Consider the following 27,388-nt stretch of genomic DNA (forward strand, 5'->3'; position numbering starts at 1 on the left):
TCTTTGAGCCTCTTTTAGAGTTGAGGATGAAAAGGAATAAATTTTTTAGAAAGGAGGAAAATACTGCTCTTCCAACTTCCTTTTCTATCATAAAACAACAAAAAAGGGCAGTAAGCCTTTGCTCTATACTAATGGGAATCCAACCCAGCTGTTTACATAAGGTTGCTTAGGAAAATCAGCAAAGGTTTGAGAGAAACAGCCGGGCACAGATATGGTTGTTTAAACATTGGGGCTGTGATAAGGGGTCTGCAAGGAACCTGCCATGGTCGAGGTTTGCTTTGGCAGCAAGCTGCAAAAGCTGAGGGGTAAAGTCCCTAGTTATTAGATTGTAACTGTGGGGCAGCGAGGCAGACAGCCCTAAGCCTCACCGTAATGCCCAGTATCCTTTGCAAGACACCACAATACGCCTGGGACACTTGTCCAAACCCACCCAAAGGGAAGGAGTAGGGGCCACCAGCACCTCCAGCCCCCATCTCCACCGTAACAGCACCTGCATTACCCTGGGGCTGCCACTTTCCTCCTTCCTTTTTCTTCTCCCCTATTCCCATCTGCGTGAGAAGGACTTAGCTGAAACACCTACAAGTAGAGCAGGGCCTAAGAGCAACTCATGGCTGGTGCTGGCATGAGTTTGACGTGTCTTGTCTTAAGCAAGTAACTGGTATTATTACTGAGGAAAGGGACACAAAATCAAAACAACCCTGGAGATAAAGGCACCAACAGAGTAATGCCACTGAGATCAGGAAAGCAAGGTGGTGTACAGGGGGCTGGAGAGCAGCTTGGGTCTAGCCTCTCAGCCTCTATGGGAAACAAAGTTTCCTGGTCTGTGGAGGTGCAATTCCCTGTCCTTTGTGCAGTTTCTCACATCTGAGCACTGAAACTACACAGCCTAGAGTGTCATCCATTTATATGAGCTGCTAGGATCATGACAGGGATAGCCAGCAGAAGGTTAGGTTGGGACCCACCACTGGCCAAAACCTACCCCTGCCAATTAACAGTTGGGGTGTCTGAGGCCTGCCAGGAGGCAGAGGTGGCTGCCTAATTTCTAGAAGTAGGAAGCCATGAAGAAGCAACCTACCCTCAATACCATTTGGTTAGCCAAAGCATTTTTTGGCAGTACCTGACATGCTTTCTGGCCCTTTACGCTTGCCGCTCAGTGTGTAAAGCCAAGATCCCAAGTGCATGCACTCACCAGAGACCCTACAACCCTTTCCTTAGAGTACTGCTCTTAGTCCCAGAATCCTGGCCAGACTCCATTTGGGTAATTAGACCATGATGAGGTAACTGCATGAATATGCCATTCCCTTTCCCTATGGAGCCTGTCTCTGAATTATTTGGTGCTGTGGGGATTTCTACTCATTAGCAAGGCTGTTTCCCTTGCCAATGGGAAACTAAATGCTGTCAGAGCTCAGGGAATGGCTCCGCAGTATATGGCCTGACTGTAAGATGGGTATTGCCTGTGTGCGTTGGGTATTGCCCATGGTAGTTAGAGGTCCTCCTGCCATTAGAGGAGATGCTGATGTGAGCCTACTCCTAGAGCTGAGGCGTGAGCAGTAAGACCCCCAACTGGGAAAAGGAACCCAGTGTCATTGTTATGCTTAATGGGTAAGAAAGAAACAGATTGGCAGAGCCATTTACATGTGCAAGGGATCATTTTGTGGTTTGCAGATTGAAATTCTTAATGGCACTCATTACAAGTAGTTTGCTTCCAGATGCTGTTTGCTTTCATGTTGAGAGCTACACACATTAACATAGAAAACTCTGCTTGGAAAAATGTTGAGTACTGGCAACCGCACAAACCTAGAAGAAGTCAGCATCTAAAATGCAGGAAATTTTAGGCAAATACCATAATTTTCCCCTGTCTTTTGATCTTTAATTGCTATCCATTTAAGTCCCTTGGGATATTTGTATATGTGCAAAAATGATGATGGCTCAGAAAGATACCAGGTAAAAAGATTTTTACTTCTATCACAAGATCTTTCTTCCGTCATTTGCCTCTTCCCCTACCCAGCAATTCCTCTCTAGTCTGCAGCTCTTATCCAGCCAGCTATCACCTCCTGTTCCCATCTGGTGGCACCGGTCCTGTCTTCCGCATTCAGAAGAATGCAGAAGCTCCTTCCAGCCAACCTTGGCTGACACATCCTCAGGGAAAAGCCCGATTCCTGAGGCTGATTGCAGCCTGCAGCATCCATGCCAAGCTTGACTGCGAAAAGACAGATATTCTGGCACCAGAACCTCCTACAGACACAACACAGATGTAGAAGAAAAGCATCTCTATGTGAATCCATCTTCCCATAAAGCAGCCAAGTTTCTCTAGAGGTCTCCCATGGAACCATCAAGCAGCCCAAGTCCTGCTTTTGTGTGCAAAGATCTGCTAAGAGAGCATCCAGCAGCAATAAAGTGCATCTTTCTCTGCAGGATCTGGAGGTTTAGTGCAGATGTTGGAAGTACCAAGGAGCCCTTTAGGTCAAACTTAATGTATTTCTTTAAGGTTGCTTCTAATCTGAGGTTTTACCAGAAAACTCCCCAGTTTTGGTGTTATTTAGGGAAAGTTCCTCCCCGTGGCCTCACCAATTTAGTGCTGATAGAGTGAGTTTTTACAGACCAAAATCTCTAACTGCAGGATGCTGTGAAGGCAACACAAATGCCCCTTAGGAAGTGAGTTTCATCTGCATGTGGGGATGGAGGAGGTGGCATCTGTACCTTGTCTCAGCTTTCTGGGAGGAAGAGCAGAGCTGTTCTAGCACTTTAGGTGTGTGTTGGACCATCAGCCAAACCATAAGCCCTTCCCAGCAGGGAAACAGCGGTTACAATGCACACTGGAGTCTCTGCCAAAAGCCCAGCAGGCAGCTCAGCTCCCTCACTGAAGCACACCAAGACAAAGGAACTTTCCCCTTGCTCGCAGGGGTTTCTCAAAACTCATCCTTGCCTCTTCCTCTGAGGCCACCAGTGCTGAGTACTCTCAGCCTCATCATTTCTACAGCTTTGTGTGTTCATACAGCCACAAAGGCAGAGGTGGGATGTGCCAGTGCCTTGGCCATGAAGCAAAAGCAGGAGTGGTCACTTTCCCCTGACACTGGGTTTGTGCAAGCCTGTACTACTGCTCTCCTCCCCTGCAAAGCTCCCGAGGACATTTTCTAGCCCCTTCTTGGTCCTGCTGCTGTCCTGATGCAGAGTTAGAGGGAGAGAGCAGATGCTGTGTCCTCCCTGATTTGTCACCACTGGATTACTGAGCATGATTTTTTTCCTGGAGATCCCATTTTCCTTCAGACTCTGTGTCCTCACTGGTCATTCCCTCTGTGTCCGTTGGAGCAGGCATCCCTTGGGCTTTCTGTGAGATGCCCTATGGGTCAGGATTTAGCCGGGCAAATGCAGGTGTCCGCAGCATGGGTGTCTGTCTCTGAGATCTTCCCACTGGGTCCCTCTTTTTAATCCATGGAAACACTCCTTGGGAAAATTTCCCTTCACCCTCACATATGTATTATAAACAGGTCGGATGCCCCCAAAGTACCTATTTTTCTCCACTGACTGCAAAGGGAGCCTGGGGATCTTAGCTCAGAGGAAGGAAAATGTCAGATGAGATGAATCTGATGCTTTGTCTCTGAATAGGGGCACCACCTCATACAGCTCCATGCAGGGGACTCACAGATCTGCCTCTCTGTCCCAGACTCAGCTTTCTTTGTCCAAAATGAACCTTGATGTGCCAGGATTTTCTCCTCACAGGTGCATCCCATGGCCTCATGTTCAGCTTGGATAGAACAAAGCTCTCACATTCATCAAGTCCGTCCATCGTGGGGTACAAAATCATTATCCTGCCAGTTTTTCAGGCCATAACCAATATGCCATCTTCAAACCAGGTCCCTTTCCACACCAAGGTCTTGCAGAGCCTTTTGGCAGAACATCTCTAATTTTTCCCCACTCCCTTGCAGGAAGGGGTCTCATCAAAGTCGCCATCAGAGCTATTCTGAGCTATGTGGCAAAAGATCTTTTCCCTGCCAAATTTTGGACCCATTTGGCTGACACAGCCCTAAAGAGAAACCTTATGAACCTCCTGCATCTGTCATTCATCTCTCCCAGTTCTCCACTGTTCGCTTGTCTTCATCTCTGAGGTTTTCAGCGTCCCTCCACACTCATCTTGCTCCCAAAGTGTGACCTGACTGGTTAGCTCAGCTGGCACACTCAGGACCCTGCAGTGTTGGATGACTTTGTTTTCCCTCAGTGCCCCTTGGTGTTATCTCTTTGTGCTGCTGCATTTCAGATCACAACCTCTCAGAGACAGGTTTTTCTTTCTATTGTGAGCTTGCACAACAGCAGCTGAAGGACAGCCCCTCTGGAGTGGGTTATTGCTGCAATAATTCAGACTGCAAGGACTGAAATACAATCTTTGCCTGATTAAATCTGAATAGGGATTAGTAATAGAGGAGGAAAGGGCCGCAAGTTTAATTCACAAACATTATCCTCTTTCCTGCCCTCACCCATTTGGCAGCAAAGTAGATGCGTGGCTGCAGAACAGCACTTTTATGAGAGCTACATGCACCCCTGAGCTCCCCTGTGTGTTTATTCCAGCTGCAGCCAGCAAAGATGAAGCTCCAGAGCCAGCCCTGTCAGGGTGAGAAGCCAGCTTCTGGAATTAGCTCATCCCTGTGGAGCATATCCAGATAGCACAGATACCCCAAAAATAGCCAAGTGCCTCCCACTACAGTACAGCCACCTGCAGCTGAAATGAGATGAGATAGCTGTGATGTCTTCCTGACCCACTCCTTGGGCTCTCACACGGGGGAGCTCTGCTGATGAAATCTATCCTGCTTGTGCCTTTCTGCCTGCACGACATGGATATGGTGGCATAAGGTGCATCAGCAGGTGACATTTATGAGCACTATGTCACAAGTGGGGTGTCCTTTTTTCCCTCTGACCTAAAATCAAACGAGCTTTGCTTGTGGGGCTTTTCTTTTTCCCAGTCTAAGTGTGAAAGATATGGAGGCATATCCTCTGAGCTGGGAATTGCTTCAGAGAGCCCCAAAACACTTCCCATCCACTTCCATCTACTTCCAGCATCCTCCACGTCCCATCCACTGCTTCCTATCCTCTGCCAGCATCCTCCACCAGTGTAGTGCAAAGCCCAAAGACAAGAAGGCTTTGCTCAGACCCCAGTCACTCTGACACCTCTCCAGTGCAGCATTGGGGATCTGCATCCTGGGAGATGCTTCCCTGGGACAGGAGCAGCCACAGTGGCCAGAGCTGGGGCCAAGGCTCCTGCCTGCCCTGTGGCTATGACCTGGTTTGCTTGTGCTGAGCTGGTGAGGTTCATCCAACAAGCCCCACGTGGGCAGCTGGCAGGGATTTTTGCATCATTTAATTCTCAATCCTCCCAAGAGCCTGGTGAGGGATTGAGTGTTTTCACTGAAATGAAGGGCAGGCAAGAGGGGCAGAGCCGGGCACCGGGAGCTGAAGAGGCCTAGTGAGAGCGGTTTGGTCCCAAACGTTCCTTTGGGTGGGAGATGCCAAGACAGGAATAACAGACAGAGTGGGCATTTCTCTGGCCAGTAAACCAGTGGCACTGCCAGCAGCTCCCATCCTGCCTGCAAGCAGCACGGTGAAGCCTTGGGGAGGGTCCCAGCCCAGTGCAAGCAGAGATGACAGGGCATCACCCCATCAGCAGATTTGGGGTGGGAAGGTTTGTCCTCTTTGCTACCTGCTGCCTCCTGAACGCAGAGGTGCCCATACTGTGTCCCTGTGTGTGTTTGCACATCTGAGCACAGAGAGCAGTTGTATGCAGGTGGATGCTCAGACAGGGTATTTCTGCATGCCAGCACACACGCTAGCAGTGCAGCAGCTTGCTTGTGCTGCCCAGCCCTGCCTGTCAATGCTGGATCTGCCTCTCTGCTCCACGGGATCTTTCTGACCTGGCTTCCTCTAGAGATGCAGATGTGCTTAAGATGCACAGAGAGGAAGATCAACTGTTCAGTGAGGCATCTTTCTGCCATAGTTTCCTACAGACTTCAGGAGACACAGGTAAACCCCAAGCCTGAGCCAGGCACTGTGAGGAAGATCCACTGAATAATCCCATAGCAATTTCTTACAAAAAAGCACCTGCAGAGCATGAATGAATAGGTGGAGAGAAGAAATGGGAGCCTGCCATGCCTCCTCATGGCTGTATCATTGAATGCACCCACAGGGCGCCTCAGGCACAAACCAGCCTCCAACCTGCAACACGCAGAGGGAAACAAGAGGATGCAGGAATATGCTGAACCCCAAGAAGTGAGACTTGATGTCAAAGAACCAGAGCCCCCACAGCATCATGACATTGTAAAAGCACCTTTCTCCATCCCTTTGATGCAGGTGCACAGCCACATCAGAGACGCCCGTTAACACTTTTAATGCATCCTAAAACCCCCACCTTGGGCTGGTGATCACAGAACCCAGGGTGTCCCTGCTCCCCATGAGGGCTGAGAAGAGCCCATCACAGGGGACACACTGTGCAAGGCTTCCTGGAGCTGACGGGAGGACAGGCTCTGATCTGTGCCACCGCTTTGTCCAGCCGACCCAAGGTGGTGCCCTCTCTGCTCTCCATGCCCAGCGGGGCTGTCTCCTGCAGTGGGGCTTGTAACTGGGTGCCACTGACCCATGGCAGGATGCAGCCAGCACCCTGGGGAGGACGCGCACCCCAAGTCTGTGGGGACAGGGGTTCCTAAGCCCAGTTGCCCCCAAAGAGGTGCTGGTCATGGCCCTGCTGAACATAAGCTGGGATGGGCTGCCACCTTGTGCCAACAGGCAGCATCCACTGACCGAGCCAGGCAGGGGCGGTGGTTTTCCATCACCCCGGATTTTCGGTGACCGAAATGGGGATAGAGCCCCGGATATCAGTTTCCAGATGAACCCCACGGAGCTCAGCGCCTCCCCAGCAGCAGGTAGCAGGGAAGGGGCTTTGCTGTCCCTCCACAGAGCACAGCCCTGGTGCCATCTTCAACCACAACCTAAGGGTTCAAAAATCTCATTAGCTGGGATCCTGCCATCCAGCAGTCATATCTCTGGGGACATGCCTGGCTGCTGGAAGATGGGGTCAGCACCCCAGGGTGCTGGCACTGTTTGGGGTGCAGGATCCCTGTGAGTGCTCTGAGTTACAGAGTTCGGTGGAAGGGCTCAGCCTCAAACACTGAGCATAGAATCATAGAATGGTTTGTGTTGGAAGGACCTTAAAGCTCATCCAGCTCCAACCCCCTGCCACAGGCAGGGACACCTTCCACTAGAGCAGGTTGCTCCAAGCCCCTGTGTCCAACCTGGCCTTGAACACTGCCAGGGATGGGGCAGCCACAGCTTCTCTGGGCACCCTGTGCCAGCGCCTCAGCACCCTCACAGGGAAGAACTTCCTTATATGTGACCTATGTCTCCCCTGTTTCAGTTTGAACCCAGGTCCTGGCATAATCAGTGAGAAATGCCAAAATGTAGGTGGAATCAGGTGCCTGTGGTGAGCGGCCTCCCACCCTGGGGCAGCCTGCGGTGGTGGTCAGAGGCACTTCTGGGTGGCCAAGGTGGCACCAAGGGGACCTTCACCTTCTGCTATCAGCCCTGGCTCACACACTTGGCATCGGTGAAGGCTGCAATGTGTCCGGGGGGCAGCAGCAAGGCCGAGATGTCACTGCCCAGCTCCGGGCAGCACAGCACACATCAGCCCCAGCACACCCTGCACCGGCCGGCTGTATGGGGCCAATGCTATCTGGGTGGGTAAACGGAGTTTATCAGTTCCTCTCTTTTTTTTTCCCTTTCCTTTTTTGTTCAATGCAGGCACAAAGGAAAGGGAATGTTTCTGCAGGGAAGCTGCAGTGAGAGAAGCTTGCGTGTTGGAAACAGGGAGGGACCTGTTCCCACATCCAGCACTGGGGCACGGCACATCTCTCTCCAGGGCCTGCCCACACCAGCAGCATCCTCTTTGGAGCCCATCCCTGCTGCCGTCGTAAACCCACAGCAGCTCGAGGATGGACCTCTTGGGTGCTGCCCACAGCCCACATGCAGCTCTGGGAAGCCCCATGTGCATCTCAAGCACAAAGCAGCAGTGAAATGTGGTGGCTAAAGCACTGGATTAAAGACTTGCATCCAGCTACGTAGCCTGTAAAGTCTCTCTGTTCCTTGGTGCCTAAGTCCTTCCATGTCCCATGGGTGTCACACCACCACCCTCCTCTGCAAGGAGCTGGGAGATGGCTCATGGGAAGGAGGCAACTCTGGAGCTATGAGGATTGTGTGGGGAAGAGTGGAGGAAGAGAGCAGCCCAGCCTCACCCTACCACCACTGCTCATTAAAGTGGGATCATATCCATTGTTCCTCAGCAATGTTGCCACCCATCCCCTTCCCATCAGGGCTCTGAATCCCAGCAGATACCCCCCGTTTGGGACGAGGCATCAGGGCTCACTTGGATCATCACAGTGACTTCAGCTGTGTTGTGATCCCAAGATATGCAGGATTCCTTCAGTGCCAGAAGGGAACACCACCCCTACCCCACAGCCCTTCCTGCAGAGGGCTCCTCCAGCAGGAATCTCTACCAGCATGATTCATATCTCCAGGTTTACAGCCGTTTCGGTCAAACAGGTAAACCAAGCACCTTGTGGAAACAGGTTCCAGTGGGGGAAAGGTGCTGCAGCACCAGCTCACGCTCCCCCGGGGACATCCCCTGCCTCCAGCACAGCACCATGGAACACCAGGATGCATCCCCTCCTTGCGACAGCCCCAGGGAAAGAGAGGCAGGGTTTGGTCTGTCTCTCCTCTCCTTGGTAAACACGAGGAGGACAGAAGCATGACAAGCCCTGGAGGCAGCACTGCAGGAGCCTCTGCAGGCTGCGAGAGATAAAAAAGTCTTTTGCAGCAGCCTGATGAAGAGATGCCTGCGCGGCACACTATTAAGAGGGGAAGTGACACCCAACGCTCCTCTCGCACGCCTGCCCCTTGGGCTTTCTCCATCTCCTTTGCCAGATGAGGCTATGAGTCAGTGCGGGGTGCCCAGTCCAGCCCTGCTGCTGCTCCACACCCCAACAGCCTGGCACAGCTCACTAGGGGCCCCCAAGCAACCTGACAGACAATTCCCACCAGCTTCCTCCAAGGGTCTTTCAAAATTCCCTGCAATCTCTCCCTGGCAGGGCTCCAGATCTTCCCAGGCTTGCTTCTGCACACAGATCCTTTATTGTTTTACCTACATGGGCTTGGATTGGGCGTGCATAGCGTGGGCCAGCCTGCTGGTGCAGGCAGCATGCGGGTGATGCACGGGTGGCATCACCCCTATGAAGGCACATCTTGCCCCATCATCTCTGGGAGATGATGTGTATGCTTTCTGAGGGCGCTTTTGCTATTGCAAAACCCACCCACACCAACAAAAGGCACATGGGGACGTCACCCTTCCATGATGAAAACTATTAGATTCAATTAAAACTGCAGCAGGAACCTTGCTGGTGTCAGCTCCTCAGCCTGCTGGAAGTCCCCGTTGGGAGCAGCCAGGCTGGCAAACAGGCTGAGCAGGGATGGAGCTAACCCAGCAGTGAACTCACCGGCACCCAGTCACCTCACCAGCGCACCCTTCAAAGGGAAGCCCAGCAGGCAGCAGAGGTCATTGCGGAAGGACGTCATTCCACCATGCGCTGCCCGGGACACTTCATCTTCCTGGGGAAACACCCTCCTCCCAGCGCTCCCGGCAGGACGGCCTCTGGAAGGTGGCCAGCCATGGTTCAGAGCCTTGCCTAATGTGGTTAAACCTCCGTGCTTGCCTCCACCGGCCCTTCTGGAGTCCTTCACAAGACCCCAGGGTGTGCATGGAGTGGATGAAGCCCACTCCTGGCAAGCCCTGGGTGGGCTGTCCCTCTGTACGGCTCCGGCAGTAACTTTCCCCCCATCCTCTCCAAGCCTCAAGAGGTTTTCCATACGCTCTCTAAGCCACCATCTTCTGCCTGCATTATTGTTCCCCATCAAATGGCCATGGTTGTGGTCCTGCCCTGCTCCCAGGAGGAGCAGGGGCACCCTCACCCTACCCAGACTGTTGTTAAAAGGAGCTTTTACGTCCTGCTCCTTAATCCTGTTTCTGGAACGAGAATGTGTTTTAAAAATCAAGGGGAGGTTGCTAAGGGACAGTGAGCTCAGCAGGGACATCGCTCGCAAACCCTCGGTTCTCAAAAGCGGGAGGTAAATAACTTGGGATATTATTAATCCTTCGCTGCCCACACAATAAACAGAAATTTATTATTCTTGTCAAGGACAAAGGAGCCCATATTTCCCTGTAGCCGAGGAGCTGAACCAGCAAATCTTTTGGATTCAGCCCCACAGCGGGTTCAGCTGTGACTGAAGTTGTTCCAGTTCAATTCCCGTTCAGGCCAATAATGGTTCATTAACTGTTTGTTAACCCTGAACTCATTTCAGCCAGCTTAAGCTGGAAAACGCAGCCTACAGAAGGAGCCGTGCAATGGGCACTGAGCTGTTTTCAGCCCATCTGTGGTTTCCAGGGCCTCTGCTCCTCATCCTGGTTGGGCACCAGAGCTTCTCGCCTGCTTGGCAGAGCTGACATCTGGGGCCAAAGGGCAGAAAAGCTCAATACTGGCCTGGGAGCACATACCGTGCTGTGAGGGAGGAGCTGGGTCATGGGTAAACTGACCTTCTGGGTCTCTTCCTCCTTGAAACCAGCACCTGCATACATGTGGTCAAGGCAGCAGCCCCTAAACCACCAGGAGCACCGAAGGATTACATGTTCCCATCATCACACTTGGAAATTAAAATGCTCCATGCATTAGATACCCTTTAATGGACCAACCCCCAAATCTGGGGACAACCAGTGGATATTTAGCAAGAAATCTCCCCCAGCAACAAGCTAAGGCCCCAGGAGGCGATGATGTCCTGTGTCAGCACCCATCGCATGGCCACGTAGCAGCACATCAAGCTGCCATTTACTCCCTGCAGAAAGGCACGTGTAGGGCTGGGGTGTGAAAGGACTGGCCGTCCTGCTTCCCCCCCTGCTATTCCCGGTGCGGCTTTATCCATGATGGTGCCTCCAAAAATAAAGCCCCCCCCCAGGACGGCAGCAAGGCGAGAGGGGCGTCAGCCTGTTCGCATGCGTCTCGCCGCACGCCAGCACCGTCAGGAGACATCTCGGTTTATATTTATCATGTGGCGGTCCCGGCTATATTTAGAGCGCTGTTGCAGCTGCGAGGTGAGTCAGACGGGGGGGAGGCTTCACCCCAAATTACCGAAGTCAGGGTGACCCGATCGCCCCGGGAACCCCCGCGGTGCTGCCCCTCCGCTCCCCACTGGCGCTGGCAGAGCCCCGCTGCTGCTCGGTGTGTCTGAGCAGCCATTAACGCACCGGTTCCGGGGGCACCGGGTGTGCGGGGGGCCGGGACACGGCGTGCCCGAGGGGCCGTGCCCGGCCCCGGCGCCCCCAGCTCAGCCGGGCTGGGGTCAGGGCGATGTCACCCCACCCCGCCCCAGCTCCGAGCCAGGCCACGCCCCCTCCGCCTGAGCCCAATGAGGAGCCGCTTCTCCTGGCCACGCCCCTTTCCTCGCTGTCATCACACACCCGCACGTGGAGGGGGCGGAGAGAAGGCGCGTAGCGTCACCGCCTCTCAGCCCGCCCATTGGCCCCGCAGCTCCACCGCTCGCCCCGCCCCTCGCCGTGCCCCGCCCAGAGCACCAATCAGCGCGGGGCAGGCGGGCACAGGGGGCGTGGCCACGGCGGCACCCGGAAGGAGCGGACGGAGCCGCGCAGCAGTCGGGGCCGCGGCGGCGGCGGCAGCGGAGGGGGCGCTGGTGGGTCCGGTGGGGCCGCGGCGGGCAGGGCCGGGGGACACGGAGCAGGGCCGGGCACCGGCGGGGACGGGCCGCCTGTCCGCTGTGGGAGGCGTGGATGCGCCCCGTCCCCGCTAACTGGCCCCCCCGGGTTCCAGAAGGGTGGGGGGGGCCATGGGAGCCCTCGTCGGGCGGGGCCGCGGTCGGCGGGGACCATCACCGCGTAGTACCGGGGAGGCCGCGAGCGGGATGGGGGGCTGTGAGCTGGGAGAGGGCATCACCGGAATGGGGGGGCTGTGAGCTGGAGAGGGGCCGTGACGGGGATGGGGGGCTGTGAGCTTGGGGGGATAGTGACGGGGATGGGGGGCTTGTGAGCTTGGAGGGGCCGTGACCGGGATGGGCGGCTGCGAGCTGGGGGGGGGGGGCATTACCGGAATGGGGGGGCTGTGACCGGGATGGGCGGCTGTGAGCTTGGGGGGACAGTGACGGGGATGGGGGGCTGTACCCGGCAGTGCGGTGTACCCAGCGGTGGCGGGAGGTGCCGGGGAGGGGGGGGGGCGCAGGCGGTGGCGTGACCGCAAAGTGGGTTTGGGGAGGGGGCGATGTGGGGGATCCCCCCGTCGCCTGGGATCGGTGCTGGGGGGGGCTGTGTCGGGACAGTCTGTGAGAGGCAGGGCTGGGGGAAGCGGGGGGCTGCTGCCCCGGGGGTGGTGCACTGCGGCGGGGTGTCCGTCCCCCCCCCGATCCTGGCTCCCAGCCGCCACCGAGCTCCCCGGCCACGTCCCCTCCGCAGTAACACGGGCAGGGACAGCGTGCCACGGCTCTGCCAACGGGATGGGGCTTCCCCACCCCCCGCCCCGTTCCTCCTCCTCCTCCGGGCTCAAGCCCGGCCCCGGCTGGGACTCGGTGGCTGCTGTGGTCCCCCGGGACGATCCGGGCTCGGGGAGGGTGGGGGGGTGTCCGTGGCAGTGGGGCCATGCCGGAGGCCACGGGGGAGGCAGGCAGCGGGATGCGCGGCTCCCCCCGCGCCGCACGGCCGGCACCTGCCCACCCGGTGGGTGAACCGCAGCCTTCGGCGTGGGGCTGCGAAAACAGCGCTGAAGCGGATGTGAGCGGCAGAGAGGCCTGCTGCCCTCTGGTGACAGCCGCCACGGGCGGAAGGGACCGCGGCGGGGGTATTTACCCACCCGACATCTGCAGCTACAGACCCGGCGGGGGGAGGTTTCACGCGTTTCGCTGCGGCCGAGGCACCCGATCTGTACATAAATCACGCAGCGTGCTCTGGGCAGTGCCAGATGTTGTGTGTAGAGAGCTGCGTGATGGGAGCTGGGGCGGTGGACTTCCCCGCAACCCACCTATGAACGTGATCCGTCAGATGAAGGCCTTAGAGTTGTCTCTGGGGTTTACAGGCTCCTTTTATATTTTATGGAAGGAGTGAGGTGTGGAGCTGCTGTATAAAAGGCTGTGGTAGAAGAATGCTGTGCTGTTGTCTTCGGGTATTTTAAAAGTCACTTCCCCTCAGTGTTGCTTTAAAAAGCATCACACAAAGCAAAGATCTGCTGACGGACCTGTCCTCTGCCTGAATTGTGTCTGTGAGCCTTAGCAAAGAGGGGAAATCTGGGACTTTGTGGCGAGCATAGCAGGCTTGAACCTGACACAAAGGAGAGCCTCAGCAAACTTGGTAACACACGCAGAAGGTGAACAAGGTCTGGCAGGTGAAACAGGGGAAAACTCCCAGCGTCATAGCACTGGAGTCACTTTTGCCTGGGCTGTGCTTTAGGAAAGGGGCTGAGGATCGGGAGAATTAAGTCATCCTGTAAAGCCTCGTCACCGCCTTGTTGCACAGCAGCAATTCCCATCTTGCGGGTCTCTGCGTGAGCGAGCGGTGGGGCCCTGGCAGGGACTACACGTCCCGGCATGCAGCTCCTGCACAGCCAGACAGCAGGCTGGGAGCTGCAGCCTCCTGGCAGCTCTGCATGTGCTGAGGGCAGCAGGGTTCCTACAGGGTTTGGGTTGGAGAAGGATGATGCTTTTGCAGAGGAAACAGCACCTGCTTTCGCCTCCTCTGCTCCTACAGTGTTTTGACAGGTTCCTGCTGACTCTCATAGGGCCCAAACGCATCCCTCCCCATGGACCCTGGGGTGGCCAGGGTGCGTGGGGACAGCAGAGCCCTCCTGTCGCCTCAGCTGTAGAACTGTGGTCCTCAGGGAGTTGGGCTTGTGGACTGAGGTTGAGCCTGCAAGTGGGCTCAAGCCTGGCTGGGGCTGTTCCAGCTCTGCCATTCACCGCCTTGTGTTCCCTGCGTAAGAGATTTCTTGCTGCCACCAGGAAAGCTGTGGGGTCATTCTGCGCTGACTTTAGGAACCATGCCTTTTGCAGCAATCTGGGCAGAGCAGCACTCAACGCTCTGCTCTTCACATCTGCCCCCTCCAGAAATGGGTAACAGATCATTTTAGTTTTACTGGCAGCGTTGGTCTTTCATTCCTGGTGCCTTCCTCAAAAGCGGATAAAGCCCCCAGTCCATACTCCCTCTGCTGTGGTGCTGAGCGTTCCCAGCCCCTGTTCCCACGGCAGTTCCAAGTCTTCTGAGCACTCAGAGCAGGAGGAGGAAAGGAAGCTGCTTCACTGTTCAAGGGACCTCTGAGGGCAGAGAAGCACATCTGAACCCCTGGTCTTCCTACCAGCTGCTTGCCCTGCCATGTTTCTGTATGGCCATGCTGAGTAGCAGAGGCCAGAGATGCCCAAACCTTCCTCACTGCTTCCGACTCTGAGAGTGGTTCAAGGGGATAGTTATTGATCTGGCTCTTCAAAATCGATGACTCTTCACTCTTCCCAAGTCCTTTACCTGCCCTTACTGCTCTGGGTCTGCCCATGCTTGTCTCCTGCTAGATTTGGTAGGCTCTAGAAGTGTTCTGTGTGGAAATACACAGTGACCAGGGGCTAGGACGCTTCCTGGATGCAGAACGAGAAAACCTGTTGTTTGTAGGTATGTGAAAGGGAAAAGTGAAGCCATATTGGTTAGAAAAGTGGAGTTCTCCGCACACTGTCAATGGAGCTGTAATCAAATTTTCAGAGGCTTCCATAGCTGGAGGAATTAATGAGTCAGGTTTGAAGCAGGACAAGGCAATGTGGGAGAAATCCCATAGGGAGACATTTGTGTGTTAACATTGGCTTGTGGAGGGTGTTGTTGCAGGTTACTTGGCAGTGAGAGTCTTCTGTAGGAGGGTTTTGCTTCATCCCTTCCCACCTCACATCACTCCCAGGGACTGCTTCCTCTAGGGAATTGTGTGGTCCCTGCATCCTGCTAACACCATCGCGTGTTTCCGATGCTTCATTCAGTCTGCAGTGCCCATCTGTCTGTTTTCTGACCATCTCTCTTCCTTTGTTTTCCCATTTTGCTTTTGCTCATGAGCAAGTGTCCCAGGTGGATATAACCTCTAGAGAACTTGGTCTCACAAAGTTTGAGGTGTGCTTTAAAAACAATTTTCTTTGGCTGGGATGTGTCTTTGCAAATCTTTATCCTCCCTTTGGCTTTGCTCATCTCTTCCATAGTCTCCTTTGGTTGGCCTCCTGAATGCCCAGCTGCCAATTAACATGTTTTTCCCTTGTTTCTCTCAGTGTCTTCAGATGGTTGTGAATCCTGAATGAAGAGCAGCTGAGCTCACGTGCTCTGCATGTCAGAGAGCTTTTTCAGGACTGGCCAGTGGTTTGCAGTCCCACTCGCCTGTGCTGTGGCCTGGACAACTCTCCAGCTAAGCAGCATGGTGGTAGAAAAATACTGGGATGGGAAGCCTTCAAAGGAGTTCTGTGTGCTGCAGAAAGTGCAGTCAGTGATTCAGCTGGAAGTGCTTTCTAGTAACGAATCAATGTCTCAGGCCAGGGCTGATGTCAACCCTGTGATTCTTCGTGTTGGAAATGAGCAAAGATGCAAAGCCCTTTATGCAAAAGCCTAGGCGATAATCCAGATCTCCTGGCCTCAGTCCATTTGGGGGAATTGCATTCTTCCCATGTAGTATTTTCAACCCATTCCTGTTGGATACATTGCCGTCGCATCCTGAGCTGCAGCAGCATGTGGGTGGCAGTACTTCAGCCATGTCCAAAGCAATTCTTGTCACTGCCCAGGCTTAGAGCCTTTTGAGCCTTCTCTGGAAGATGCTGTGGTAGAGCAGGGAATTGGTGGAGTGTTTTATGTATATTTACACATACACATGCTACACTTGCTGCCTAAGCTCTCCAATAGCATATCCCTGGTGGCTAGTCGGTACAGCTTGGAAGTGGGACCCCTCTTGGGCACTGGTGCAGGTTGACCTGATAGCTATGTAGGTGCAAGTGACATGGAGACAAACTTTCTGGGTGTCTCTGTGATTGTTCTGAGGGCTGGTGCACCAGTAAGCTGGTGTGGCAGTGCCTCCCCACATCACAATGTAAATGCTGTGCTCTGCTCCCTGGTGCTGCGGCTCTGGTCAGAGCTGGCTGTTGTGGTTTAAGCCCAGCCAGTAACTCAGAACCATGCAGCTGCTTGCTCATTCCCCCTCTTCTTCCCCCTGGCTCCCAGTGGGATGGGGAGGAGAATCGAAAGAATGTGAACCCCACAGCTTTGAGATAAGAACAGTTCAATAACTAAAGTATAATATAAACCTAATAATAATAATAATAGTAACAATAATAATAAGGGAAATAAAAAGGGGAGAAAATATAAAACTAAAAAGGGAAGGGAAAACAACGATAAACACAAGTGATGCACAATACAATTGCTCACCACCCGCTGACTGATACCCAGCCCGACCTGAGCAGCGATCTGGGCCTTCTGGGTGACTCCCCCCAGCTTATATACTGGGCATGACGTGCTGTGGTATGGAATATCCCTTTGGGTGCTTTGGGTCAGGGGTCCTGGCTGTGCTTCCTCCCAGCTTCTTGTGCCCCTCCTCACTGGCAGAGCATGAGAGACTGGAAAGTCCTTGATCAGGGTAAACATTACTGAGCAACAACTAAAACATCCGTGTGTTATCAGCGCTGTTCTCAGACTAAAACCAAAACACAGCCCTGCACCAGCTACTAGGAAGGAGAAAAGAACCTGTTACAGCTGAACCCAGGGCACTGCAGTGTGCTGGTGGTGGTACCATAGGGTGGTTGCCCATACAAGAGGGCAAGTTTGGGAGCGGGTTATGCCCCTAAGCAGCTTTATCTCATCATGCCTGCAGCCAGGGGAATGTCAGACCTGGTTTTGGGAGGCTGATATCACCCTGGTTTTCAGGACCTCCTGGGCACAAGGACCTAGCCCCCACAGTGCAATCTCCAGTAGTCTGTAATTACAGCATTGTGAGCCTGGGGAGGAGGCTTAAACAACATCTTTGTGACGGTGTTGGCAGGCCCCTCGGAGATTTCTATTAAGCAGTTGTCGTTTTCCCCCTTTGTTGTAGCCTGGGAAACGCTGCGGCGCTGGATTTGGCTTGGTCTGTTTGGGTTGTTGAGAGCAGGATCTCTCCAGCAGTGATGCTGGCCTTCCCTGCCCTGGCTCTGTGTCTCTGTGAGGTGGATTAATGGGTGGCTTGTGGGGACCACAGCTTGTGGTCCACTTGAGTGCCAGCAAAGCCTGTGTGCTGGAGCGACATACAGCAGGTGGAGAAAAACAAAGCCCACGGCACAGAAAGGCCTTTTCTTCCCGCTGGAATCTGGGGAAGGGAGATGGTGGATGTCACCATAGCAGCTCTTTCTGGGGCACCAACCGGTCACCCACAGGGTTATAACTGGAACCCCAGGAGGGAGTCAGGGCTGCAGCTGGAGGGGTGGCCTCGGCACTGACAAAAGATGTGATGGGATCTTTGAGGTGCTGCTGTGCTCGGGGTCTCTCTTCTGTGCATAGGCCACTAACTTGCTTGGCTTGGATGAGCAGTTACTGCCAGCCCAGTGTTTGGAAGGTCTTATTGTGTGGACAGGGTATTCGCAGCCAAGCTGAACACGTATCTGTGCACTTGTCTTTCCAGGTGACTCAAGCAGGCAGAGCAAGCAACCCCAGGACCACACTGCGGGTGCTGATGGCTGAGAGCTGCCTTTCCCCCCTGCTTCAGCCCTACACCAAGGTTAGCACCCGTTCAATCACTGGTTTCTCTTCCCTCCCCAGGGCTGTGTGAAGAAGCAGGGGAACCCCGTGCTTCTTCACACGGGGTTCATAGGGACAGTTCTGTAGAGTACATGTCACCCAGATGAGGTGTTCCCACAGCCCAGGCTTGCTGGGTGCTCCTGCCTCCTGCCTGGCTAGCAGTGTGTGAAGGGAGCCAGGGTGCAAGCAACCAGTGCTGTCATGACCGCTGAACCCTCCACACAGTTGCTGAGAGCTCAAGGGCAGTGAGTTTTAAGCCCCTGGGAACTTGCAGACTGTGCTGTTTTGCTGCACTCATGCTTCTGCATACTGACAGTATGGAATGGGAGCATTTCCCAGCTGCTGGTCTCTGCTGGTTGCTGTCCTTCACCTGAACAGAGCAAAGACTTCACCCAGAGCTCGTAGCAGACATGATCTTGCTTTCTATCATGGAATCATAAAATGGTTTGGGTTGGAAGAGACCTTAAAGCTCATCCAGCTCCAACCCCCTGCCATGGGCAGGGACACCTTCCACTAGGGCAGGTTGCCCCAAGCCCCTGTGTCCAACCTGGCCTTGAACACTGCCAGGGATGGGGCAGCCACAGCTTCTCTGGGCACCCTGTGCCAGTGTCTCACCACCCTCATAGTGAAGAACTTCTTCCTAATGTCTAATATAAATCTCCCCTCTGTCAGTTCAAAGCCATTCCCCCTTGTCCTGTCCCTACATGCCCTTGTCAAAAGCCCCTCTCCAGGTTTCTTGTAGCCCCTTTAGGCACTGAAGCTGCTCTCCCCAGAGCATTCTCTTCTCCAGGCTGAACAACTCCAGCTCTCTCAGCCTGTCTCCATAGGAGAGGTGCTCCAGCCCTTGGAGTTCTGCCTGCTTTTTCTCAGGATTCAAGGAAACCCTTGGCTGTGGTGTATGAGGCTTAGAGCGACAGTGAAGTGCTGCAGGAGCACTGGTAACTCTTGTATTGCCACTGTCAAGAAACGTGAAGGTCAGGCCCTCGCTGCTCCAAGATAACCATGTTGGAGCAAGCTGAGATGGCCCATGGGCTTCCTGCAGCCCTGTGCCTGGATGCTGACATGCCTGACTGGGATCCAGCAGTGCTCTCACTGGGGAGGGAGCCCTCATCAGCACTGTGCCTTCCGGGGGGGCAGGCCGAGCCCTTCTCTCACCCCAGAGCTCAGGTATGATGTGGCCAGGAGAGGTGATATGGGGAGCCCACTGTTCAGGACATGTTGCTGCCCAGGCTGTGGACTCTTCCTCTGGAGTGCTTGCCAGGGAAGTCTGGGGCTATTCCAGGGACAGCTGGAGGCTGGGCCTCAGGCCATCTCATCCTTCAGCCTGATGCTGGAATGGTACCCACAGCAAGTGAGGCAAGGACAGATTTACCCGGGAAGCTGGAAGGAAGGAAATAATCCTTAGGTCGTATCAGTGCTGTGTGCTGTGAAATCAACAACAGAACATGGTGACGGAAGAGCAGCCCCTTTATCCAGCTGGGTTGTAGCAATCATGGAATGGTTTGTGTTGGAAGGGACCTTAAAGCTCATCCATTTCCAATCCCCTGTCACGGGCAGGGACACCTTCCACTAGAGCAGGTTGCTCCAAGCCCCTGTGTCCAACCTGGCCTTGAACACTGCCAGGGATGGGGCAGCCACAGCTTCTCTGGGCACCCTGTGCCAGCGCCTCAGCACCCTCACAGGGAAGAACTTCTGCCTAAAATCTAATCTAAATCTCCCCTCTGTCAGGTTAAAGCCATTCCCCCTTGTCCTGTCCCTACAGGCTCTTGGCCAAAGCCCCTCTCCAGGTTTCCTGTAGCCCCTTTAGGCACTGAAGCTGCTCTAAGGTCTCCCCTTAAGGAGCCTTCTCTTCTCCAGGCTGACCCAGCCCAGCTCTCTCAGCCTGTCTCCAGGGCAGAGCTGCTCCAGCCCAGATCATTTCTGTGGCCTCCTCTGGACTTGTTCCAACAGTTCCACATCCCTCTTGTGCTGGGGTCACCAGAGCTGAACGCAGGGCTGCAGATGAGGTCTTAATAATCACTAATACCTGCTCAATGCTCTCTTAGTAATGGTGAAGAGACATGTTACATGGCTAAGAACAGAGAACAGGTTTGCCCTCTGTCCTGATGGAGCTGCTCGCAGATTCCCCGTCCACCAAGCTCACAGCATCTTCTCAGGGCTCCCCTGCCTTTTGACAAGAGGCATTTTAACACAAGGCTCACCATATTGGATCCACTTTTCTTCCCCAACTCTGCCTTGCTGAACAAACAGCTTGATACCAGCCAACAAATCTCCCATATATGTGTAATGCAGCAGTTTCTCCCTTTACTTGGCGTTGGCATGGGCCTCTTCTCTGGTTTGTATATCGCCTAACCCAGGTGATATTAGCAAACTTGTATTTGGGCTGAAGTAACCATGTTTGTTCAGTTTAGTGCAGCTGGCAGTAATTGGAAGATGGTACAGCTTGCACACCCTTGGACAGACTTGCAGTGCTTCTGTCTGGAGTAGGATGGAATCCTTTGCTGGCAAATTCAAAGACTGGGGAAAGCGGAGGTTATATCTTCAATAGAAAGTGGTCAGCCTAACGTCTTTCAGCCTGCTCTTAGCATGTGTGGGCTGCCATCCTCCCTTGGCCCGACCAGCTGATCTAGGACTAGGTCTTTTTTCCACTGGAAACCCTAAGAAAATGCTGCCTTCCCTTCAGAGGTGGGGTCCTGTGTTCCATGTGAGTATTGGCACCGGAGTTATGCAAGGAATCCCCTCGTTGCCCTACCGTCTCTGCTGCGAGTAGGTCGGGCATTCAAAGATCCTGTTCATGGGAGTGTTGGGACAGCTGGATCCTTGTTCGGTTCTTGCTGCTCCCAAGAATGGAGCAGAGGATCATCTGCTGAAGCTAATTTTAGGTCTTCGAACGTTGCCGGTGTCCCTCTGAGCTCCTATTTGTGTGTGATCCCACAGCTCCCTGCTAAGAGCTATGTGAAAGTCCCATACCCACGTGTGTGAAGGTTTTGCTGGTGCATAGTGTCCCAGGGGTTAGGAAGAACTTTGAATTCCTCGCTTACCTAAAGCATCTAAGCCATATCAGATGTATGTGTGACCCCTTTTTTTAGCCTTAGCACCGAGCACACTTTGGACCTTGCTTTGTGTGTGCCCACACACTGCGTGGTGGGAAGCAGGCTGCAGCTTTCCAGTCTTTTCCTGCCAAAAATGCAGCATTCAGTTCCTGTTGTCTCGGAGGGGTGCTGTGAAACCTCTGAGTATGGAAACACCCCAAAGCTCACATCCAAGTGTGATGAGAGCCCAGCTCTGGCCCAATTTGTACTGCTGGATGGCTGCTAGGCATCTGCCACTGCCTTTCCCCAGCCCAGCACAGGGTGAATGAAGCCTCTTGGCCTCTATCTTGTTTGTACACCCAAGACTTTTGGCCTCTGCGCTCTGTGTTTCCCCCATTTAAGTGGAGCTTTATTAAGTGCTGAGCTTTGCTAAGTTTTATGTCAAGGCAAGACGTGGCTCTGCAGTTTTGGCCTGTCTTTATTTTTAGCCCATGTAAGACACGGTTCTGATATCATCATGATGATATCAGAAGGAAGTTGCACGGTCTCCTGAGCCCTCTGACTCATGCTGGATCAGGACTGAGGCTTCGATGGCCTCTGCTATAACCCTCAAGTGATGTAACTGGATTTGATGTGCCCTGCTAGACCAGGGGAAGGACAAAATGGAGAGAGAAGCAGAGCTTTTAGAAGGTTCGGGGTTTTAATCCATTCTATTAAGTCATTAATTAATTGAAAGATATCAGGTATCACACGTGAGCGTGGTTCAGCAGAGTCCTTTTTTCTTCTCCTTGTATCTGATACCCATATGGGAGAGGTGAAAGGGAGAGGAGCTCTGCTTACGTGCCAGGTTAGGTGACTGTTCAGCAGCACATAGCAACGGTAGAAAACAGCTTTTAGGACAGGAAGCGAAGCAGGATCCTGTCTCTGGTTCAAGCCACAGTGAGGTTCGGTGCAGCAGAACAGACCAGCCTGAAGTGGGAATGGGCTGGGACTGGAGAGCACAGACTCAGGAGGTACCTGCCAGGCTGCAGCAAGAAGAGTCTGGGACACCCGTTTCCATCAAAACCTGGTGCTGACACAAGGTGGAAAGAGCTCATGGAGCTTCCTGACCTGCAGGCAGCCGTGTTGTGCTGGGCTGAGCAGGGGCTGTGTGTTACCACCATGGAGAAGGCAGCATGGGACAGTCAATGACGCTGAAGCACCCTTTCCTGCCACAGTACAATGCGGGGTACAGCTAGAGGGGCCTCTATACCCCAAGTCTGGCTGCTGTGTCATGCCTTGGGACCAGACACAGCGGGGTGTGAGCCACCAGACAGACACCTTGCCCAAGAAGCATATGGGGATGATGGCTTGGAGGGTGTGTTTCCACCTCAGCCCCCTTTCCTTCCTCAGGGTGATGAACAGCCCTTCAGGAGCGTGTTGAGGCATTTGAATGTTGTGCAGCAGGTTTTACATGTAGGAGAACGGGGAGGGGACAGCAAGGTTGGGGGAGCAGAGACAAAGGAGGGAGGCAGGGGCATGCTTGGGGGGATTGCTATGGCAACTTGCCACTGCCAGCATCGCTGCTCTGTGCTTTCCGCAGCACACAGCGAAGGAGCAGCCAGGGCAAATGTACAACCTGCCACAGCCCTTGGTGCAGCCCCATCCCAGCCACGCCATGGGCTCAACACCGCTGGGCTCTTCCATGTCAATCTAGCATCCAGAGCCATTCTCCTCTGACAGCAGCCTCAGGGTGTTTTGTCCACCTCCTCCCCTCTTTCGCTCCTCACTGGGGAAGGGTCAGGCAGCTCCTGTTTGCAGACCTGATGTGTTTGAGGGCTTGAGTTGCAGAGCAGGCTAAACCAGAAAGAAACCGGTCTCCTGAGCTCTCTCACTGTACCACCGAGGAAAGCAAGTCATTCTGCTGTCCTTGCTTATCCTCAGTTAATCAATGTAAGTGGCTCCAGTCATGCATGTGTCTTCCCAGGATGCCTGGTCTTGTACAGAACCATCCACCTCACACAGCCAGTTTGCCTTGCTCCGGGGTATCCGTACTCTGAGGGAGAGCAGAAGCTCTAGTGAACCCTCTGATATGGCCTGAGACCACCCTCTGGGGAAGGTAAAGGAGAGGTTAAATGTTTCTGAAGCTGCCTTCGGGCAGACCCATTGCCAGATGCTGGTGGAGAGCTGGCTCCTGTTGCTGAAGGAAGCGAGGAACATCGTGACACCCGCTGTGCAGAGAGAATAGGTCAGGAAACCAGCTCCAGCCTGGCCATAATGTGTGACTGCGACCTGACCTGTCATCCATGATGTGCCTAAAGCCCTGAATGAGAGCCAGGGGAAAGAGACAGGCTGGCAGCAAGCGCAGCTTGCCCGTCTCAGCGTGGATGGCTGTGTGACCTGTAGAGCTCTCTCATTACACCTCTCAAAGGTCAGTGCTCACAGAGAGCTACAACGCCTTGCCTGCAGCTCTGCACCCAGAACAGAACAGAGGGGAAGGAGCCTGCCCCACCTCCTCCACCATCAGAGGATGCTCTGAGCTCAGATGTGTGGGGTTGCTATGGGGTGGCACGTGCTACTGTGGTGCCTGTGGCCAGAGTTTGTCTGGAGCTCGGATGTTCAGGCAAAACTGGGGAGGAAAGGATGCCTGTTTCTGAGCTGCCCATCAGCCCTGTGCTTACAAATGGCACAGACTGAGCTGTGACTCCTCCATCCAGCCCTGAACGAGGGTACAAAGCCTCAGAAACTCCCCTGAAAACCATCTCACCATTTCCAATCTGCCATCATGTCCATCTCCTGTTAGGGTGATTGTAAGATCTGCATAAACTGTCCAGTAGTACTGTTCTAGATCACCCATTCAGTACTTAACAGGGGCCTATAAGAAAGATGGGGAGAGACTTTTTAGCAGGGCCTGTTGTGACAGGATGAGGGGTGATGGTTTTAAACTAAAAGAGGGAAATGGATATGAGGAAGGAATTCTTTACAAGGAGGGTGGTGAAACACTGGCACAGGTTGCTCAGAGAGGTGGTGGATGCACCATCCATGGAGACATTCAAGGCCAGGCTGGATGGTTCTGAGCAACCTGATCTTGTTGAAGATGTCCCTGCTCATTGCAGCAGGGTTGGACTAGATGTCCTTTGAAGGTCCCTTCCAACCCAAACTATTCCATCATTAAAACTCCTGAATAGGCTCGATGTGTCTGTAAAATGTCCCCTGGCCTCCAGACCCTGGCGTTCCCAAGGGAGAGCACCTCCTTATTTAGGAGGTGGAAGCTGGAACATGGAGCCTCTGGGAAAGCTGTCTGCAGCAGAGAGCAGTGTGCGTGCTTCCTCCCTCCCTCCCGCTTCCTGCAGGTTCCTTCCCTTTTTGGAGGGGAACAGCTTGCTTCCCATGGAGGAGGCTGGGAGGCTGGTACCTGACCCTGAAGGTAATTCCAGGTCAGCAGCCAGAGCACAGCTCTTCATGTATGTGACCTTCAGCACCTGGTATGAGGATTGGTGTTTATAATATATTAAGGGTGTGGATGATGGTGGAGCGTGGTATCCAAACTGTACTTCCCTCTGACCTCTCTTATACAGCCTGTTGTTTCTGATCTGTTCTCCAGACCGAGGCCCCAAGATGTGCTATGAAATACCATGGGGTGGACGCAGAGCTCATCAGAGAGGGCTCTGGGTTATATGTGTGTGCTAGGGTGTGAATTTTGGTTTCTAGGGCAGATAGTGTTCTCTCTTTTGCCATTTCTACAGCACCTTGCCCAAGACTCAACTCCTGGGTGCTGTGACTTGATGAGGTATAACTGTGTCGTCTCTGAAGTGCTACTCCCTCTTTTTCTGTTCATACTACACACACAAAGGATCAGAAAACCTCAAGGGTGGTGGGGTCACATACTCTTTACCCAATTGGGGGAGTATTTAAGACGGGCAGTGCTGGAATAAGCATTTAGGGAGAGGCAGCCAAGAGAGATTTCCTCCTGGCTGAGCTGCGGTGTTGAAGTTTGGAAAGTCCTGTGTGGCTTACGTGCTGCTGCACTTCACTTCTGCCATTGCCTTAGGCAAGTCGTGGACGTGCATTCCTGCTAATAGTCAGATGGGGACACCATCCTGAGCAAATGGCCAGTGTCAGTTTGGGCATCACCTTAATGCTGCTGTTGTGGAAGGAGAGCTGGGGATTTCAGCAGAGAGATGATGGATCATTGGGACCAAGAGGAAACTTTGACTCAGCGGGTGTTTCTACCTGCATTCCCTAACTTGTGAGAAGAGAGCTAAGCCCAGCAGTGCTGCACCGATTGTCCTGTCTGGAAGAGGCATAACAAATAGCTTGCAATAGCCAACTCTTTGCTCAACTTGGATGTGGAGAAGATGCTTGGACTCTGTGCAATGGGGTTTCTTACTGCCAGTCAGCAGAGCTGTAGCCGTGCAGAGAGCACAGCGCAGACAGGTTAGCACAGTCACTCCGGTCCTTTCTACACCAGTGTTTGCACTGCTGGTGAGATTAGCATAGCTGAGCCGGTGGTGGACAGAGAGGGTGAGCTCAAAGTCCTCACTGCTGTGGCTGCTGGCAAAACAAAGCTGTTATGGCATCAAGTACTGGGTCTGAGCTTTGCTTTCAATTCATCTTTTAGGAGCAGCAACAGCTAAAAATACGAGCAGTTTTTGAGGAACTAGAATATTCTCAGGCTTTTTGTTTGTGTCTGGTGTGCTGACATCCTCCCTGGGCTGACGGTCTGGGAGCTTAAGGCATTTGCAATGATCTGTCCTGGCCATGTGATAAATCTGGATAGAGAGAACACAAAAATCAGCGGCATCAATCAGAATCCTTGAAAGTGCTCCTCTTGTTGCTGTGCCTGTTTCTTCTAACCAAAGGGCTGTTTCATGGCTTAGATTTGCTGAGGAAACAGAGCTCCTCTCTTCCTCCTGTGCAGCTATCTCCCTGGCAGCTCAGTAGGAATGATTTATTATAGATCACAGCTCTGTTTAATTCTGTTTCCCTTCAATATCATACTGTTAGGGTAACGGAGCAAAACGCAGTGATGCTTCCGGAGGAAGGCTGCTATCAGAGGCCACCCCTGTAGCGGAGGCTGGAAGCGAGGAGGAACAGTTTACCAGGAAATGCCTGTGTTCATGTGCTGGTCACTTTTGGGAAGGAAAAGGCATCTCCCACTTGAAAGCTTCCTCAAAACACAACCCCAGATGATGGTGATGGAGCTGCATCAGTGTGAGCAGTACTGAGAACGCTCGGTTCTTCCCTCCAGAGCCTGGAAAAGGTCTGACTGAAGTGGAGGTCTGCAAAGCAAAGTCAAATTCTGCCCTTAATCAAACCCCCAAGCAGGAGTTTTGGAGGGTTTTTGGTTTGGGGTTTTTTGGTGGTGGTGGTGGTTTGGTTCGGTTCGGGTATTTTTTTGCTACCGAAAAGGCATTGCTTACACAAATCCTTGTAAGGGAAGAGCAGGGAATTTCCGTTGGAATGAGCCTGACACTCGATACGTCTCAGATGTGTGTTAACAGAGAAATGAAAAGATTGCGCCATAAAGTGATAGGGGATAATGAGTTTAATCTCTGTTATGCTGTCCTGGGAGATAGAGCTGGGGCAAGGGTATTAGCACTAACGTTACAGTTTTATGGCAACAACAGAAAATACCACCTTAACATGTTTCCCTGGGGAAGGGTCTGTATTCAGGGTCCCCAGGAAGGTGGAATAAAGGAAGTAAAAGACCTGAGCCTGGGTAAAGATGCCAGGAGATTTTCAGATGAGCAGAGTATAATATCTGTATTTTCTTCAGCTTGATCTCTTCTTTCCCATTCAGTGGCCCAGAAGGGCTCTTAACCTCACTGTGATCTTGAGAAATGCAGTAAAAAAACCCTTAACTTTAATAACGCTAGTGACATGTCTAACCCAGAGCCTGAATGAACAAATCTTTAGCTTCTCTGCCTACAAGGCAGATAAATGGGTGGTCATTTGCTACTGCAGCAGACATAGGGATTTTAAAGGATGCTGGAGTGGGTGAACACTGTTTTGGAAATCTTAACTGGTAAGCAGGCCCTCAAAAGGGTTTTTGGAGATGTGCGGTGAAAGCAGAGAGGCTGATGTCAGTACCTGGAAACTTACCAGCTTCTAGAGCTGGACCAGAGTATCCAAGAGGTTACTCAAACACATGAATCTTTTAAAGTGAAGAACGCAACCACTTGCTCTCAAGGAGCATCCAGTCCCCTACAAGCCTTTTGGGACCCAGGACACTCTTCTGGTTTGTAATGCTCTACCTGGGTCTTTAATTTGTTTGGGTTTTGTTTTGTTTGGTGTTCTTTTGTTCCTATGTGACATACCTTTCTTTTCTGAGCCATGCTAAGTTACATGCATTCGTACAGAGCCCTGCGTGTCCCCATCCTCTCTGGTGCCAGAGAGCGTGTGGGTCAGCTTGTGGGGCAGTTGTAGCCCAGCAGAGCTGGGTGCAGTCCATATGGCCAGCAGCAGAGCGGGGCCCACTTCTGCTTCAGGAGAAGTGGGAATACAGAAGGCTTGTGGTTCAGATAGC

At 53.2% G+C, this 27,388-nt stretch overlaps 1 protein-coding gene across 3 annotated transcripts in view; it reads left to right on the forward strand.

The window, feature by feature from the left end:
• Positions 1-11,723: 11,723 nt before the first annotated feature.
• Positions 11,724-27,388, forward strand: part of FAM214B (family with sequence similarity 214 member B) — a 41,425-nt gene continuing 25,760 nt past the window's right edge. For 2 of the 3 annotated variants that reach the window (XM_030470112.1, XM_030470118.1), the window contains exon 1: positions 17,602-17,828. The gene's annotated coding sequence lies outside the window, so the exon portion shown is untranslated. Of the gene's footprint in view, positions 11,770-17,601; positions 17,829-27,388 lie in introns of those variants that run through there. The other variant, XM_030470113.1, reaches the window with a different exon arrangement.

Source organism: Strigops habroptila, chromosome Z, assembly GCF_004027225.2.
Source record: "Strigops habroptila isolate Jane chromosome Z, bStrHab1.2.pri, whole genome shotgun sequence".
In the NCBI taxonomy this organism is placed as follows: Eukaryota; Metazoa; Chordata; class Aves; order Psittaciformes; family Psittacidae; genus Strigops; species Strigops habroptila.